The sequence below is a fragment of the Dryobates pubescens genome, chromosome 24 (genome assembly GCF_014839835.1).
Source record: "Dryobates pubescens isolate bDryPub1 chromosome 24, bDryPub1.pri, whole genome shotgun sequence".
Lineage (NCBI taxonomy): Eukaryota > Metazoa > Chordata > Aves > Piciformes > Picidae > Dryobates > Dryobates pubescens.
Window position 1 is genome coordinate 10052928 of NC_071635.1, and position 17424 is coordinate 10070351.

The window sequence follows — 17424 nt, forward strand, 5'->3', positions numbered from 1 at the left end:
TGCATCTCCCTCATCCCACCTCACCAAAAAAAAACAAACCCCAAACTTAATCATAATATCCAAGTGGGGGAAAAAAAGATATTTTCAAAAGCCAGTTTACATTCTATGTGTGCTTTTTAACAAACTTTCAAAGACACTAAAATGGCTTCAGCGTCTGCTTTCCCCTCCCCAATCCTGCCTAGCATCCATCAGTGAAGTACAACCTTCACACAGTCACAAATATCCACATTCATAACTAGCAAAATGGAGGTCTACAAGGAAGGTGGTTTCATATTTAGGTTTCCACATGCCTATCAAACATGGGGTTTTTTTTTGAATCTTGTAAAAAGCACTAAACTAAGACAGGTCATCTAAAGTTTATTAAAGCATCTGTATGCTCCAGCATGGAGTTCACGGATCTTGAATGCAACATTATTCAGCCAATTTAACAAGATTAGCCAGCCTGCCTTTTCCACTTGCTGTCATTTCCTCTTCCATAACAAGCTAGCTTGTAGCTAAGGCAAGCCAAACTCTTTTAAAGCTTTATTCTTTCACAGCTAGTAAAGTACAGCACTTACAATTGGGAGCTATCATGTCAGAAGCACAGTAGTTTCTCAGGGGTCATTCAAAGTGTGCTACACAAACCAAAAAAACAAGAAAATAGAAAGGATACTGTGAAGAAAAGAGACTAATTAACAGTTCTAAATTTTAGTTAAACTCTGTTCAACCTTCTGCTTCTCAGATCCAGCTAGACAGCTAATAAGCCTTGTGGAATTCTGGCTCTTAATTAACACACAATTATTTCTCCAGAAGGATTAGAAGTTTCACCAAATGCTCAAGAAGTCAGTTTCTACAGCTCAAATTATACTACTGCCTACATTTAGGAGCAAGGGTTACTGCTCCATATTCTATTTGTAACAGATTGGGGATTTTTTTTAATGCAGTCACATCTTTAAAGGAGATAAAGGATGCCTACATTTTCATCACACAAAGCTTCTCTCTATGTAAGCACATAACATTCCTGGTCAGGAATTCAGCCACTTGACATGAAAAGATAACAGCCACTAATGCAAGCATCCCAGTTAAACATTAATACTAGTTTCATTGTAGCCTGCTAACAAGCTTTCCAAGCTAAAAGTTCTAAGCCTCGTTGAGAAAACACCCAAAGACGCAAAAACAAGACCAGAAACTTTGAATGAAGAATCTCTCTGGGCCCAGTATTTCAGTTGTGGAGGCTCTAGCAAAATCCATTAAAATAGATGGGTAACTAAAGCATAACTGCTTGTGTGTCAGCTTCAAAAATAAGCTGATATCTGTACTTAAAGTGTCCTTGTGAAATGAAAGCTTTGCTCCAAGCAAAACTCAATACCTACTTCACTCAAGCCTCTAGACAGAAATAGTTGCCCATGCAATTGAAGAAAAAGCCAATACACAGAACCGATTAATCATCTAAGTCTGCCATAAAAATGCAGTGTAACTTCTGTCCTCTAAGCTAGTCTCCAGCTTTCTGTTTCACCACTGTCTCTGATCCTGCTAAGCCAGCCACTAATGCCACCAGAGGCTGCTGGCTATAGACCAGCCACTGTGAATGTACTTCCAGCCAGCTGAAACTGGAGTTTGGGAATTCTGGGCACCTGAGGAGGCAACTAAGAAGCTTTCCTGGCTGTTCAGTGCCTGGAGAAGTCACATAAGAAAGTCCATAGAATGAAGATCTACCTTTAAAACTATCAGCCTGTCTCCCGATCCCAAGACTCATCTGTCGGTTTAGTGAGCATCTGAAGTCAGGCCTGGAGCACACCCTCAGAAAGGCCATTTTCTCCTTCTCCACCTTCTGCTCAGCTCACACATCCAATAGTAACAACCATTTTGGCTGAGAGCGAGCAACTTCTGAGCCAGTTACTGGGCTTGGACTCAAAGAGCCTGTGTAGCTAAGAGGGGCTGGTAATCCTCCAGCTGACAGAGGGCCCAGACCACCCATGGGCAGGAGAGGACACTTGCAAGCAACAGGCTGGTGGGGAGGGGTACTGCCACCACACTGGGTCTGACTACAATTCTGCTTGGGGTGCCCCTAGTCTCTGCCCACCCCCCCTAGCCCAGGCCAGGGTGCCCATGCCTCCCAGACAGATTTCCAGAAGGAAAAACACCAACTCAGTCATAAAAAATACCCCAAAACTGCAGAGAACAGACACCAAAAAAACCTAACAAATGAACACAAAACATACCACACAAATGGCCACACAGTAGTGTCCCTCAGGGGTCAGTTCTGTCAGCTCTGTCAGCAGTGTGGACAGTGGGGTTGAGCTCACCCTCAATCAGGCTTGCAGATTACACCAAGCTGAGTGCTGTGGGGTCTGGCTGACATGCTAGAGAGAAGGGATACCATCCAAACAGACTTGGACAGGCTGGAGAAATGGGTGCAAAGTTCAACATGAAGTTCAACAAGGCCAAGTGCAAGGTCCAACCCCTGGGTCAGGGCAATCCCAAGCACAAACATAGGCTGGGCAATAAATGTCTCAAGAGCAGTCTTGAGGAGGACTTGTGGGTGTCAGTCAATGAAAAACTCACCATGAGCTGGCAATGTGCACCTGCAGCCCAGAAAGACAGCTAAGTGCTGGGATACATCAAATTAAGTGCAACCAACAGGACGAAGGATTCCTCTCTGCTTTCATGAGATGCCACCAGGAATACTGCATCCAGTTCTGGCACCTCAAGCATAAGAAGGACATTGAATGCCTGGAGTGGGTCCAGATGATGGCCATGAATATGATCAGCGAGCTGGAGTACCTCCCCTACAGGGACAGGCTGCAGGAGTTGAGGCTGTTCAGCCTGTTAGAAGAGAAGGCTCCACAGAGACCTTCATAGCAGCCTTCCAGTACCTGAAAGGGGCCTACAAAAAAACCAGGAAGGGACTTTTTATAAGGGCTCATAGTGACAGGACAAGAGGGAATGGATTTACACTTGACAAAGGTAGAATAGATATTAGAAAACAAAATTCTTTCCAGCAAGGGTGGTGAGACACTGGAACAGGATGCCCAGGGAATTCATGGATGCCCCCTCCATAGAGATGTTCAAGGCCAGCTTGGATGGCCTAGTGGAAAGTGCCCCTGCCCATGGCAGGGAGAGGTGGAACTAGATTATCTTCAAGGTCCCTTCCAACCTAAACCATCATATGAAGTCTATCCAGACCATAAGGCAAAATTCATCAGCTGAGGAGACCAGCACTGAAGGAGTTGATGAAACACAGCAACATCAAGGACCTACTTCAGGCATACAGACCAAGCTCCACCCTGCTAAGTGATGGGACAGCAAAGCCTCTTTAGCTGTCTTATTAGGGGTGGGAGCAAGGGCAGGAACAGCGGCCCGTTCCAGCCCATTAAATCTCAGCTGCATTTCATGTGTGCTGATCAATAACTAATTGCTTCATAGTTTCAAGATGTTTATAGCCCACTTGCAGACTATCTTTGCACCTGGCTACAGGCACCCAAATAAATTACTCCAGGAAAATGGCAGCCACAGTCAGGTAGCAGAAAAGGTTACCTTCTCTGAGACAGAACTTCTGTTTGGCCATGAGTTTGTCATTGTCTCCATTAGGTATCACTACACCCCTCGTGAACAGAAGGCACAGCTGAAACCCTGGTGGGCCATCACAGCATTGCCATTTAGCCATAAGACAGGATGCATCAGTGTTTGTCCTGGCTTGGCTTTCTGTGTGAAAGCAGGGAGTCAGGCTACTTGAGGTGCCTGCCCAACCACTGATGTTTGTACAGTGCTGGCCAGCCACAAAAATAAATGAAGAACCTAGGCAGAAGAATGTGTAACTCTACCTCAGAGACTGCTATACCAAGTATACATGGACATAGTGGCTGTGGTTGTCACATAGAATAGAAATAATTTCTGTGATCTGATGGCTGTTCCAGATTACTGTTTTTGTTAAAAAAAATCTATATAGGCAAACTAAATTCAACTTCTGTCTCTTCTTTACTTTTAAAGATTGACCAGTACCTTTATTTAAGTACACACACCTTTAAAATACTGTTCACTAAAACTTAGTAAGTTTTCACAGTTTTTTGTGGGTGCCTTTCCATCCACATTTCTTAGACTTTCCATGGAGGTGTGATTTATGGCCTTATTCTGCAGCCACCCACTGGAGGATTTTGTATTCACTGAGACAATCTGCGTGAGTAAATGTTACTCATGTACATTAGTGGTTTCCAAGTCAGGCAATTAGCTTACAAATGTTTGCAGGCTCTTCCTTCATTTTTTTCATACCATAGTCAGGCACAGTATTAATATCCAATACTGAGTCTAATAAGATTTCCATTACCTTCTGGGGTTAATAATGAACACAGCAGGGACAAAATCAGTATCACTGCATTAACTATCATTATCAGGGTATCTAAGCATCAGCATCATAGCGAGTAAAAAGCTTAGTGTATATAAAAAATTTGTATTTGTCTGCTTATCTTGTTCAAATTCTAACTTCAACATTAAGCCCTGGATTTTTAAATTAGTAACATTCAAACACATTGTGCATGGTCAATTAAACTGAACTCTGCTATTTCGCAGAACTGCAGAAATTGTGAAAGCCAGAACTAAACTTTGTTTCAGCCACTTTCAAATGGGCTTATTTATGGAAGTCTCTTTAACCCTATTTATGACCATTTCAACTTAAAACCAGAATCCATACTACAATAGCAAAAACAAATTTCACCACATTCCTTCTTCATCAACAGGCATCCATGCAATTAAAATGCTTATGGTTATCAAACCTTAAGCACGTATTTAGGTCTGGTCTAGCACATGGAAGTCTGTGGTAGAAGATTCAAGGCATATTGCCCACTGGCTAGACTTGGGCAGTGACAAGTGGGCTCCATACAACCTGTGAAGCCAGCAGAGACAAAATGAAGTCAAACAAATGTGAAGTCACCTCCACACATGATAAAATGAGGCAGGCAGGAAAAAAAAGGGAAACTGCCTCTTTGTTTAGAAGGAAGTCAATAAAACAGGAGTGGGAAGATGACACAGAATGGATTACCCTTGTGCTCAGGACATAAGCTCACCCAAGCACTTTGATAACCCATCCAAATTACACTTGGTGAAAGACAGAAGGGCAGAGCTAAGACCTCTTGCAGTCTTCTCCCACAATGGACTCAGGATACAGATAAAAGCATCAGCCCACAGGTTGCACAGGGTAGACACAACCCCAACTCAGATGAGACTCTTCCCTGCACTCTGTTAAAAGCTTAATGACGTAAAGAGAGGCACCACATAAGTATTGACTAACCTCAAAACATGCAGATCTGCACATTTCTGGCCTGAGAAAGTTTATTTATGAGCTCCACTCAGGAAGAGCAGCACTCATACTCCTGCAATAGACTGCAACCACTCTGGTTTTAGAAGTAATCCTGCCATTCTTAATGTGAACCACACAACAACACTTTAATTAATACCAGTTGGCATTTATTAGCAGCTTGACTTATAAGACAGTCCATGGGCTTAGAAAGTGTGGCTTCTTAAGGCATGCCTCTTCAGGAAAAAAATGAGAAAACACAGCAGAGAAATGCCATGAGACTCTGCTTGCAGCTTCCTAATCTGCTTTTCGCGAGATTGGATCCACAGATGAAGCACACAGAGCAACAAGACAAACTTTCTAAGACTGAACCTAGAAAACCTTTGAATACTAAAAGTCTTTTAGAATATACAATTAAAATGAAATAGTTTCATAAGTATCACAATTCATCTTGCCACATAAATGAGAACATTTGTTTTAAGTACCTCAGAAGCAATTTTTTTCCTCCTTCAGAATCAAATGGGGCTGAGGATTTTCTGAACAAAGGAACTGACAGAGAACACCTGCAAGCATCTGTAGGCACATGCATTTCTCATTTACATCTTTGTTTTTTCTCCTTCTTACTCAAAGTAATTAAAATCTTCCTTTTGCTGGAAGGCCTGTGGGGAATCATGGCAAGGGAGTTGTTCCAAGAGATGATGAGGTCCTGAGGTGAACCAGTTTCCTCCATGTTCTCAGTCAGCACTGTCTCCACAACTGGCATGCTCCTGCTAAACCTTTCTTGGTGCCGCCCCAGCAGGAATGGGTGGCAAGTGGAAATGCAGTTTCCATCACTTGGTGAACTGAATCTAGTCTGCCCAAGAGCTGACTCACTCAACTGACTTCCACCCTGGCTGACCTAACCTCATTTTGTCTGTAAGAGTCAAGACGTACTTTAGGTAAGCGCAGCTAAATTTGGGAGATGATAACTTTTATTTCTGCACGTCCACTCAATTAATCTGTTCCTGGACTGTCAGCGATAATAATTCTCCCAGAACTACCAATTAAGTCATACACTTAAAACTGTTTCCTAAAACCTCCTATTGTCATCCAAGAACTTTGACAGTGACTCTTATCAGCTTGTTACCCTTTAGCATCATCGCATCCAAAATAAGGATTATGTTTTTGCTTGTTCATTCACAGGACTACAAATGCAGTGAAGGAATTACCACTTCATATTCTACTTCTTGTTTGCTAGAACTTTCCTTAGTTAATTTTCCTTCTGGCACCTTTGCAAACATTTATTTCCTTATCCATTTATAGTATTTTCTGCAATTCCTCCTCATCTCCATTGTAGCTACTGAAAGAATTCAATGTCTTTCCCTTTCCATTTTGTAGAAACCTTTAATTGCCTCCCCACCCCAGACTGTTTAAGGGCTTTTATTTCTGGTTTACATCAGATAGTCTAAAGCTATAGGTTTCTGTTTTGCTTAATCCTAATTAAACCTCTGGCTCACATACAAATGATGCCTATTACATCTGTGGCAGCTTTTACTTTCAACTAATCTAGAAATACTAATTTTCCTATGTATTTTGTACTGAAGGAAGATGTTTTAAAAGATGAGCAGCCCTGCTCTTCAAACACTTGATCAGCGAACGCCATGCAGAGATGTAATCTGCTTTCATATAGCCCTCCCTGCATCAATCCAGAATGAGGCGTTTTGTACTACCTGAAGAGTATTTAAAACAATTTAACTATGATAGGACATAAATGCTCAGATTACCAAATAAGTAAGTGAATTGAGACTATTAAAAAGGAAAAAAAAAGGAGGAAAATTAATCCTAATGTAAAGCTAAGCAGTTAAACCATATTCTTGCTACTATATAGCCACCATCAGCCAACCCCTGCAGTTTCCAGATGTTTATTACAGGATATGCCAGGACAAATCTTCTTTCATAAAAGCTCTTTGACACAAAGACGTTACACTTTAAGTACCTTAACACAAAGGCAGACTTTTTAAAGGGGATTTACTTGAACTTTTTATATAAAAAAAAAAACAGCTGGAAAGGGAAAGGAATGAAAATGAAGTAAAACAATACTTACAGACAAGCAGTTAGTAAATCTCCATCTTCTTTAGGTACAAAAGCAACTCTTTACACCATCAGCACCCCATGCACAATAGTCTGATTAAGCTCACCATTTTCTAGAAGATTAAGAGCCTGATCAAAAGAACACTGAAATCACTGGAAATCTTGCTATTTGCTTGAACAACTTTGGAGTTGGTCCATACTGACTGCGTAAGAATAACTGCTCATAACAACTCAGCTTAAAGCTGTAAGAAAACAACTCTGGTTATAACCTCCATAAAAATACAATAAAAGGGAACACATGTTTTCTTTCTATTTACTTTACTTTCTCTCTTTTTTTTTAATGGAAACTTCCAGCATTTTGCTCCACAATACAACACAATTCATTTGGTTTCAGGAAGTGAAAGGAAAATACAAGGCATAGAAATTTGGTTCCTTGTTCTGAGATATAGCATTATTCACAGTGAAAATAACTACTATTTTACCCTTTAGCTTGATGGTGAACTCAAAATTATTTGCCAAAACTTGAGGTGACAGTGGGGCACACCTTTTCTTCCCAGAAAATGCTCTCTGTATTGCTGGTTCCAGGGTCCTTGTTCTGTACTTCACCCATGTCTCAACTACCTATGGGCTTTTCATTACAATTTCACATATGCATTAAATGCAAAGTCAAACTTCTGTAACAGACAGTTTTGCTTCCACTTGTGTGTATGCATGTGTGTGCATATGCTGTAGAGGCCAAAAAAAATGAATATAGCATCAAATGATAAAAAACAAGGAACACAATTCCAAAACATTCTAAGAAAAACTTCATGCTGGTTGGATACCATTAGTAATTTCAAGCAAGGCTTCTACTGTTTGCAGTGAGTGCCAGAGAAAATATGTTTCTATTGTTCCTGTAAAAGAAAAAAGAAAACTAAAACTACACCCCCAAAAAGATTGTTTGCTCTCCACTGGCTGATAAACACAGACTTGCAGGATGAATGAAGTCATGCCTACAAGGAGGATCTCATCTTCCTCTGAGTAAAAAAAATTGTCTCAAAAACTCCAGGGATTTAAGAAGGACTAGAACAGATGCCAAAGTTATGATGTTCTTTGAGACAGAAAGGTTAAACTGTTCTGTAAATTTTCTTCTACCACTCTCACAGCCTGAAAGCGATTTTCGCCTAATGCCACATTTGGCAACCAGATGGTGCTGAGGAAACCTCCATTCTGATTTTACAGGTATTTTAATAAACATACACCAGCTTTTTCAGATTACTAATATAACATTAGCATCTTCTAGACATGAATAGACAGGTGATATATGTGTTACCTGATCACAGAGCAGTAACAAGCTGGATCAGGTTCAGGTAATCGTATCATCATACTCCTAGTAAATTAGACAAATCAAGCAATATGGACCATCTTCTGGCTTCTTCCAAGTCAAGGCAGATGTAACCTATGATCCAGCACACCAGGGACACATAGTAAACCTTGCCACCCCAAAATTAACTTATCCACATTCTGAGGACACTTGAAGAAATCAAATGTGTTTATATCAGGCTGTATTTTGGCCATGGCCATAGCATTTCTGATGCAGCACTGGAAGCTCTAACACTACATTTTCTTCATATTGCCAAAGCACACCAAGTTCCTACAAAAAGTTTCCAAACTTCTGCTGCTAGGATGCTCAAATCGGATATTTCTATTTCTGTCTCATTTCAGTAGGCAGGCTTACAGAAAACCCTTCCCAGATTGTACTCATACCCAGCCCAACTCCTGTATAGGACCTTCTGATTCATGGCCATAATTCATTTCTTTCATACAAGAGAACCAGTATATTGGCCATTATACATACATAAAGACTGAGGCATGGGAAAGTAAAGCAGTTCTTCCAAATCACTACCACCAGCAAAGCCAGAGCACAGTCTCTCCTGTGCTTTAGAATTAGAAGCACAGCCCTAACTTTGGTACTACATCAAATGGCAAATTTTGCCATTCCCTAAAAGCACATAAACCCTGGAAACTGCTTTATTACAGCAATCACCCTTAGAAATTTTCAGAACCAAATGATTACTCAGAAAGCTCATTTTGGCAGGAAGAAAAAAAAGAAAATAGATATATACACGTGTTTTCTAGCCCAAATTTTTGTGATTTCTCAGATTAGAATACCAATTAGGTATTAATTTCCCTCTTCCCACAGAGACCACAACACAAGGTGGTTATTTGTCACCTATTGAAAATTCTTAAACGGGATATCACAATTTACAGTTTTATAGGTACAGTTCTCCAGATAAAGGACTTCTGATGATGCTATAATTTTCTGAATTGTGGTCAAAGATTTTCAGTTTATATTCTTCAATACTACCCTGTAAGACCATAGTTACATTAGAAAACCAATGCATACAATTATTATTTGGCTTTTCTACCTTTACTTGCAATGAGAACCACATTTCTGAAGCTATTTATTGGTGCTTTGGTAATGCCATAAAGGCTGTTTCTTCCTTCCTAATTGTGCTTTTGATCCTTTCTGTGCTGAGCAAAATATGGCAAAGGGTCAAAAGCAAATTGAACATTATAAACTAATTTCCTGTTCACCTCCAGATTCTTAGAGAGTAGTGGAAACAGTGATACAAGTGCTCCCCAGATCCCTACTGCCCAACATCACAGCAGCATGGGAGTGGGAGAGCTGCAGAAAACTTTCTAGCACATTATTCCAGAAGAGGCTTTCCCAATTAAAGCCAACAAGTAACAGTCATAAGCTGTTCCAAAGTATTCCCATTCTGCTCTTGACAGTGCCTTTTACAGGAAGCAGAAATCCCTTTTCACCAAGTTTCCCCCCAGATACTGGGAAATCTATAGGAATCCCAGAAAGCCAGCAAACTCTCAAATACTTTTCAAAGCTAAGAAAAATCGAAGCCTTCCTACAAGATTTCTATCATCTTCCCACTCTACCCTAAATCACATTTACATGACTCATTTTTCCATTTTACACTTCCCACAATTTAAGTCTTTCCTGTCTTGTCTTCCTTTTCCTCCTTCCCCCCCCCCCCCCCCCCCCCCCAGCAAATCTCTTTACTTTCATGCACAGCTCATGTACAGCTATGACAGTGCCTGTGTTATATTTTTCTCCAGTAAACTGATTGCTTCAGGTCAGCTCTCTACTTTCTGGAAACAGGCGCTCCCTCCTGACCATACAGCAATGCAGATGACAACAGTTTATCACTTCTTTTACATGTAATAGGCATAGCTCCTCTTTTTGCATGGACATTACATTGCTTCTTTGCAATCCAGCTGCTGCCTCCCACCGCTGCAGGATTTGCCAGACCCTCCCTTGGAAGCAGCAGCTGCTGCAGTTCACAGCTCTTTGAGAGTGCCGAGGGCAGGAGGGATGCAGAAGGGCAGCTGCTGGAAAAAGGATGCTCTCCCTCCCATTGCCCTGCACTGGTACTCAGCAGCTGGGAGAAGCAGCCACCACAAGACCATCCAGCTAGCTGCTGGGCTGAGCTGGGCTGAGCTGCGCCACAGCAGTGTGACCCTGAAGTCGTGGGGGTATGCGTTTTGCTGTCTTGAATGGCAGGGCGGATCAGCCTCTCCCAAGAGCTTGGAAGTGCCTTGAATAGAAAGATGTTGCCTCTCGCTTGAGGCAGGATCGGTTTCGTGCTGGCCGATGCTCCAGCTGAATTCGACTGCAGCTGCACTCCCCTCTTTTCCCACATGCACGTCTTGCAGTACTGTCATTTCTTTCAAAGCTCAACATCAAGGTTCATGTAATTACACATAAGCATATGTATGATTGCATATGCATGCATTACTTCAAAAAGATTTGCATAGTAAAGCCTGCAAAATGAGAAAACACCAGCTTTAAAGAAAGCAGGTGTGATTCAGCAGCTTGTTGTGGGCATGTTGGGAGACAGTCACATGTGGCTGCAGACTTCTTTGTGCCAACCCTCCACTTCCTATAAGCCTGTAATCGCCTCCAGAGCTCTTCTCATCATCACCAAGTGCATCCCAAGCATTGATCCTTTCATGTCAAAACACATTTGGCAACACTGTTATAGCCCTTCTTGAACCCAAGGAGCTGGGGCATACATTACATATGGTTACACACAGCAGCATATGGGATTCAACATATTTGACTACATGAGCTTTCTTTTCCTTCCTCATTCACTGTATTCTGTAACACAAGCTAAAGTCCTGCAGGTACAAACCAGATCTAATTTGACATCAGCACACTGACCAAACAACAAAAGCTTTCTTGGAAACAATCTTGTGCCAGAATAAAGATCTGGTACCGAGTTGCTCATACCATGGAATAACATGCAGGGCTGACAGGCAGCAGAGAGAGATCTTTTAGTAGCAGATCACCACCACGTACAGGCTCATTAGAAACAATGTCAGAAGTGACTTTGAAATCACACATTCCTTCACTCTGACTATACAATCTGCATACTATAATAATTGTCCAAAGTTTTGCTGAGTGGGGCATATCGTTCCAGTCCCCCATTGCTGCAGGAGCCTGCTGACCAGAGCAACCTTGGAGTTACGTGAGTGAGAGGCTGCTGGCCTGGCGCAGCCTCCTGAGCTCCCGAGGGTAGCACCGAGCTCTGTTCAGAGACAAAGTCCTTCGGTTTGATTTCTCAATTGAAAAACTGTAATTGTAGCAACACCAGGCCCCAACTTGCATAATGAATAGAGTGTGGACCATTGAGATCTATAGCGCAGACTACTCCTACTTCACTTAATTAAGTAACAGGGATAAATTGTGAGCTTTACCATATGCATATGTAAAGCCTGCTGATAAAAGGGAAAGGGGAACTCTTAAAAGCTTTTTGTTGTTAGGATGCAGGAGCTTAAGAAGCCGCTGAAAAGTCTGGAAGGATATTTAGCTTTGTGGCTACAGTCTGATTGCTTTTGCTCTTAAGTTTAAATGCTTTCCTCAAATTTTTTTCTCTCTTACCATTTGTTTCACTGCACATGAACTTTAATAATTATTTCTCCATGCTTTAGTATTTGTGATATCCTTTTTCTGCTATTCTGTGTTGTTCTAGATATATCCTTTTCTGCTTTCCCCTGCATCCCTACCAACAGTGGGAGTAGTAAGTATATGGATGATAAGTGTGCACATGCTTCAAATCTATATCCAAGTGTAGAGAGGAGCCTGCAGGGCCCTGGAAATAATTATTCTGAGAAAAATGGTGTTTGCCCTCCACAGCAATTGCATGGAGCATATGAACTTGCACAGTTTCTGTCATGAAGCCCAGCCTCTAAGCAGGAGTTGTGAGAGGAGATGACTAGTAGAGATTTTTCAAGTACCAACTCACAAATTTCTGCAAGTGTGTTAAGATGAAGTTTTCAAGGACTTACCACTTTGCTGCATCTTCCTGAGTATGGCAAAAAGCATTTTGGAGACCTCCATCTGCTAGAGTCATTCTTCCAAAGTATGGAGGCGGTAAAATGTTGCAATATTTTTAACAGAGACAAAATAATGTATTTTCCCTAATTATTGCTTTGATAATGACTGGTTTTCATCTGGAACTTCTCAATTTGAGGTGGGCAACACTATGGAAAAGTTGACACTAGCCAGATGCAATTTCAGGAGAAAAAGCAAGCACCCGAGTATAGGCTCTTACCATGAGAAGATGCAAATAGAAGAGTACAGTCATAACTATTGGTAGTGGAAGTAGCATCATCTAGAACAGGTATAAAAAAATACAGATGTGTGTTCTCTTCCTAACTGACTACATAATTATAACATTGTTTTCCCCATCTTTCTCCTTTCTCTTCCTAGGCAGAGCTATTGTTATCTGTTGTGTAGTTGGTATGATGATTCAGATGATAGAATTATGCTGGAGATTATATATACACAGAACACCAAGGCCCAAGAATGCAAATTCCTCTGGGCAAACAATCCAGGTGGAGGGACATGGGGGGGTGGGTTGTCTTTATTCTGCCAAGCACTACATGTACAGTGTTATAAGGATAAGAATAAAAGTTTTATATTTTTAAGTGCTGCTTTCAAGCTGAACCTCAAAACAAGATATGCTTCAGTTCAAGGCTTGAACTTCCTGTTGAAAAGAAAATCAACAGCACAATTTTCTTTATCATGAGCAACCACATCTACCTATGACTCTGAGTAGATAATAAGAAGCTTAGCAGAATCTCAAGCAACTGGAGTTTTCCACTGCAGTTTTGTCCTCATTTTCTCTAGCAATCATTCAAACTTAGCAGTATACTTTTGAATTCAGATGCTGGTCAACTGTATTTCAATGAAGTTCAAAGAAATGGGTGTAGCTGATTGAGACATATCATTAAAAAAACCCAACTCAAACCAGCCAATCAACCAAACAAAAAATAGTAGCTTCATGATACCTCTCTTGATAATACTTTTGCTTCTCGGTTGATTCAATACCAGGCTTCTACCTATGGAATAAAATATTTTTTTTCTGAAAATTGTAGTTAGATGGGAAGTAACATGCCTTATTGAAAACTGTTTTGGCAAGAAGAATCTTGTGTGAGGTAAGTTAGGTACAGATGCCATCTCTTGTCTTCAAGGAATATGTATTTTTGATTGGCCACCCCATATAAAGTAATTTTCATTGATTTATAAGGTATCTGCAGCATTACAGTAAGTGTTAACTTCAAAATTGTTTTATTTGTTACCAATTAATAGGTAAAAAATAATAGGTCATGAACCAAGATGATAGGAATTGAGCCAAAGGTATGTTGGTGTAAAGCCACACCTACAGAAATAAATGAATGTTTTTAAGTGTCCAGGACCTTGACTGGTCTGATATGGACCATGTGGAAAGGTGTGGTGGCTAGAAAATGTTGAAGCTTAACTCTGGAAGAAATGCAGACCTGAATCAGCTAAAAAAAGTAAGTCACTAAACCTTTTTTTGTTATTTCTTTGTTTGGTGGGTTGGTGGTTTGGGGTTTTTTTGGTAATATATATTATGGTAGACCCTAAAAGCTAGAGGTGGGCTAATAGCAATGGGCTGCACCAGTCTGCTGTTTAACACAGAACAGTCTCTTGCTGCTTGAGTGACCTCACTGAAATCTGTATGCAAATTTGAGGGCAAGGAAAAGGAGATCTGAAGCTGGCCTCAAGAAACCCCTATAGCATGCATCCACTGTAATTTGGTTCTGGATTGTGGTGCATCCACTGCAGTTCTTACTACCAGCACCTTCTGGTAGTGATCACATCTGATCACTCATGCAGTGCAGAGCATGTAATGAACTAGCATTTTATCTTCATTCATTAAAACAGCTGTCTAAGGTCATAAATAGAGAGTTGTTTTTATCACCAGGGGTCCTCCCATAAGCACAAGGATGATGATTAACATTGTATCTGCAGTTCTGCTCACATTTGCAACCTCGCCGGCAGATGCTTGGCTCCGCTGCTGTTTAAAAGCCATCACAAAAGGTCTTGATCACTGGTGACCTCTGCAAGAACTTTGGTAGCTGCTACATCGATCTGACCCAAGGAGTGCTCCCCAGGCAAACATGAAGGCAGGCTTTTTTTATTGATTAGCCAAATGGTCTAGCCTTCCTGTTTTGTCTCCTCGTTGACAATTAAGAGAGAAATCCATTGAGGGACTGGTGGCAGTGAACCTTTCCCTCTGACACAAATAACCTTAATCAGGCCTTGTAGTTAATTTCTGATATTGTTCTGTATCGACCTCTGTCTGAAGCAGGATTTTCATCCTATGGCCCTATCAGTAAAACACACACATCTTCCTGTTAGCAAAGCAGGCTTTTTCTAATGGTGACATCTTTTACTTCTTATTTACAACCCTAATCACATCATTGATTCCAGTAATCTTTTCTGCACTAAGAGCTGTTATTAATTGTCTCAAAGGAGAACCTGGGTGGGTTTTCTTGGGGGGTTGTTTTGATTTTTTTTCTTCTTCTTCTTTTCTTTTGTTCTTACTGTTCTTAGTTTGTTTTGGGCTTGGTTTGGGGTTTGTTGTTGGTGGTGGTGGTGGTGGTTTGTTCTTGGTTGCTTTTGTTTTAACCTAGCTACTGAAAATTAAACCAAGTAATGACAAACTAGGAGATTGTGGGAGAGAGGGGGAAAGGAGGAAAGTTCATTTCTCAACGTGTTTTTAGCATCCAGACAGTAAAGAGGCCACAATGTTCCTCAGCCTAAAACTAAGACTGATGCCTAAAATAGTAGATCATTTTGGTGACTCAACTAAACAATAGGGATTAGCTTTGAACACCCAAAGGTATGATTGCCAAGGTTAGGAAAGTGATTGTTTAATTCAAACCACAGCTTTTGGGCACTTCCTTGCTGTGCAATTCCTTTTGTGTCTGAACAATGACAACACCACACTTGGGTAACATGAAATTAAGCATTTCCTAACCTCTTCCCCAGTCATCATTGATTTCACCTCCCAAATGAATGCATTAATCCTTTACCTCCATCTTCCCCATCTGTTCTATAGTCTTTCATGAGAGGCCAGGATTTCTTTGTCCTTCTTAATGTCAAGTGATATTTTAGACCACGAAGCACTGAAATACTTGGGAACGCTCACAGCTTATGTCATAATGACTTCACTGCTACTCCGTGATGAAGGACAAAAGAACTTGGTTGCAGGAGAGGGGAAGCCTTGGGACACCAATGCTCGCTGAACCTGGGGCTAAGCCCCCTCCCTACTTGACAGCTCTTCCTCCCCTTATATGCATACAATCAGTTCTTCAGGTTATGCACTCTCCCAGCATGTGTATGTTAATTAAATGCAAAGATTTTTGAGATAATCTTTGAGAGCTGGGAAATGAAGATGCTAGGGAAGTTCTGGTCAGAAGGAGTAGTATTTATCATATGTTTCCTTTGCTAGGAGATGCCCCTTTGTACTTGGGGTGCCAGAGACCTGAGGATTTTGGCAGGGAGGAAAGATGTGACTTACCCAGGTGCTATCCCCCTCAGCATGGCGGATTTACAAACCTGATGTCATCTATTTACATTTCTAACTTGCAGCATGGAGCAAGATGCGGCGATACAAAAGATTAGTCTTCATTTGGTGAAGTAACTGCCAAATTAAATGATGACAGATGGAAAAATTAAACAGCACAGTGTCAGGGGTCTGATGATAGCCCTCTGCTTTAGCAAGAGGTAAATACCTAAACCTCAGCTGGTGCCTGCAGAAGATATGTGTCCAGTTTATAGACAGCCCTCAGAGTTCTTCTTTAATCGATACCCCCTATCGAAGAGAGCAGTGTACGGCATTAGAGCTAAAGCAGTGTTATTAGAAAATGATATACTGCACATTAGGATGTATAATTCATGTCGCCTTCATTTGCTCAGACCGTCGTGGAAATCCATAAATCATTTTCTCGTTCATGTATTGCCTAAGTGCAATTTGTCATTTCGCATTAGTGGGACTGCCTCGGCTCGGCGGCGCTTTGAATTCCCTGCCCGGGGTTTCACACCCCACCGGGTCCGCCGCCGACATAGGGACCTGGGTGCGCTTTCGGAGGCGGGGGTTCGAGCAGAGGGGGTGATCGCACCGCCGGGCTGCAGCCGTCCCGGGTCTGCGCCTATATGAGTACACATATGTATATTCCCGCGTACTTTCCCCCTGAACCAGGCCGTCTTTATGGGAGCGCTGCGGCGGTGTCGCGAGTGGGGAGGACCCCAACGTCGCCTCACCGCTGCGGCGGGGACGCGCCGCGCCGGCAGCCCGGACCCCCGCCTCCCCCCTTACCTCCGGCCCCCGGGGGCGGGTTTGGTCACGGCCCCGAGCGGGCGGGGCCCCCCTCCGTTTCCGAGGTCGCCCGGGTTTCGCCAGTCGCGCTGCGGATGCCCGCTTTCCTCGAAGGCAAGAGATTTGGCCGTTTGCGTGGCTCCGGCGGCGGGGAGGGTTTAAGAGACGGGCTGCCCCGGGTCACGTTTAACTCGCTGGAAGCGGCTGTTGCTCTAATGCCGGGTTAACGCACTGGCCCCGGGCACTGAAGGGGCGCACGAAGGGCACCAATTCCGGTATCTGTGTTTGAAGTTGGTGGCAGCCCGCGGAAAGATGAGCGGTCGCGAAGGAACCAGGGCGAGCTCCCATCCGCATCCAAAAGGCAGCAGCAGCAGCCGGGGGTTTTCTGACGGAATC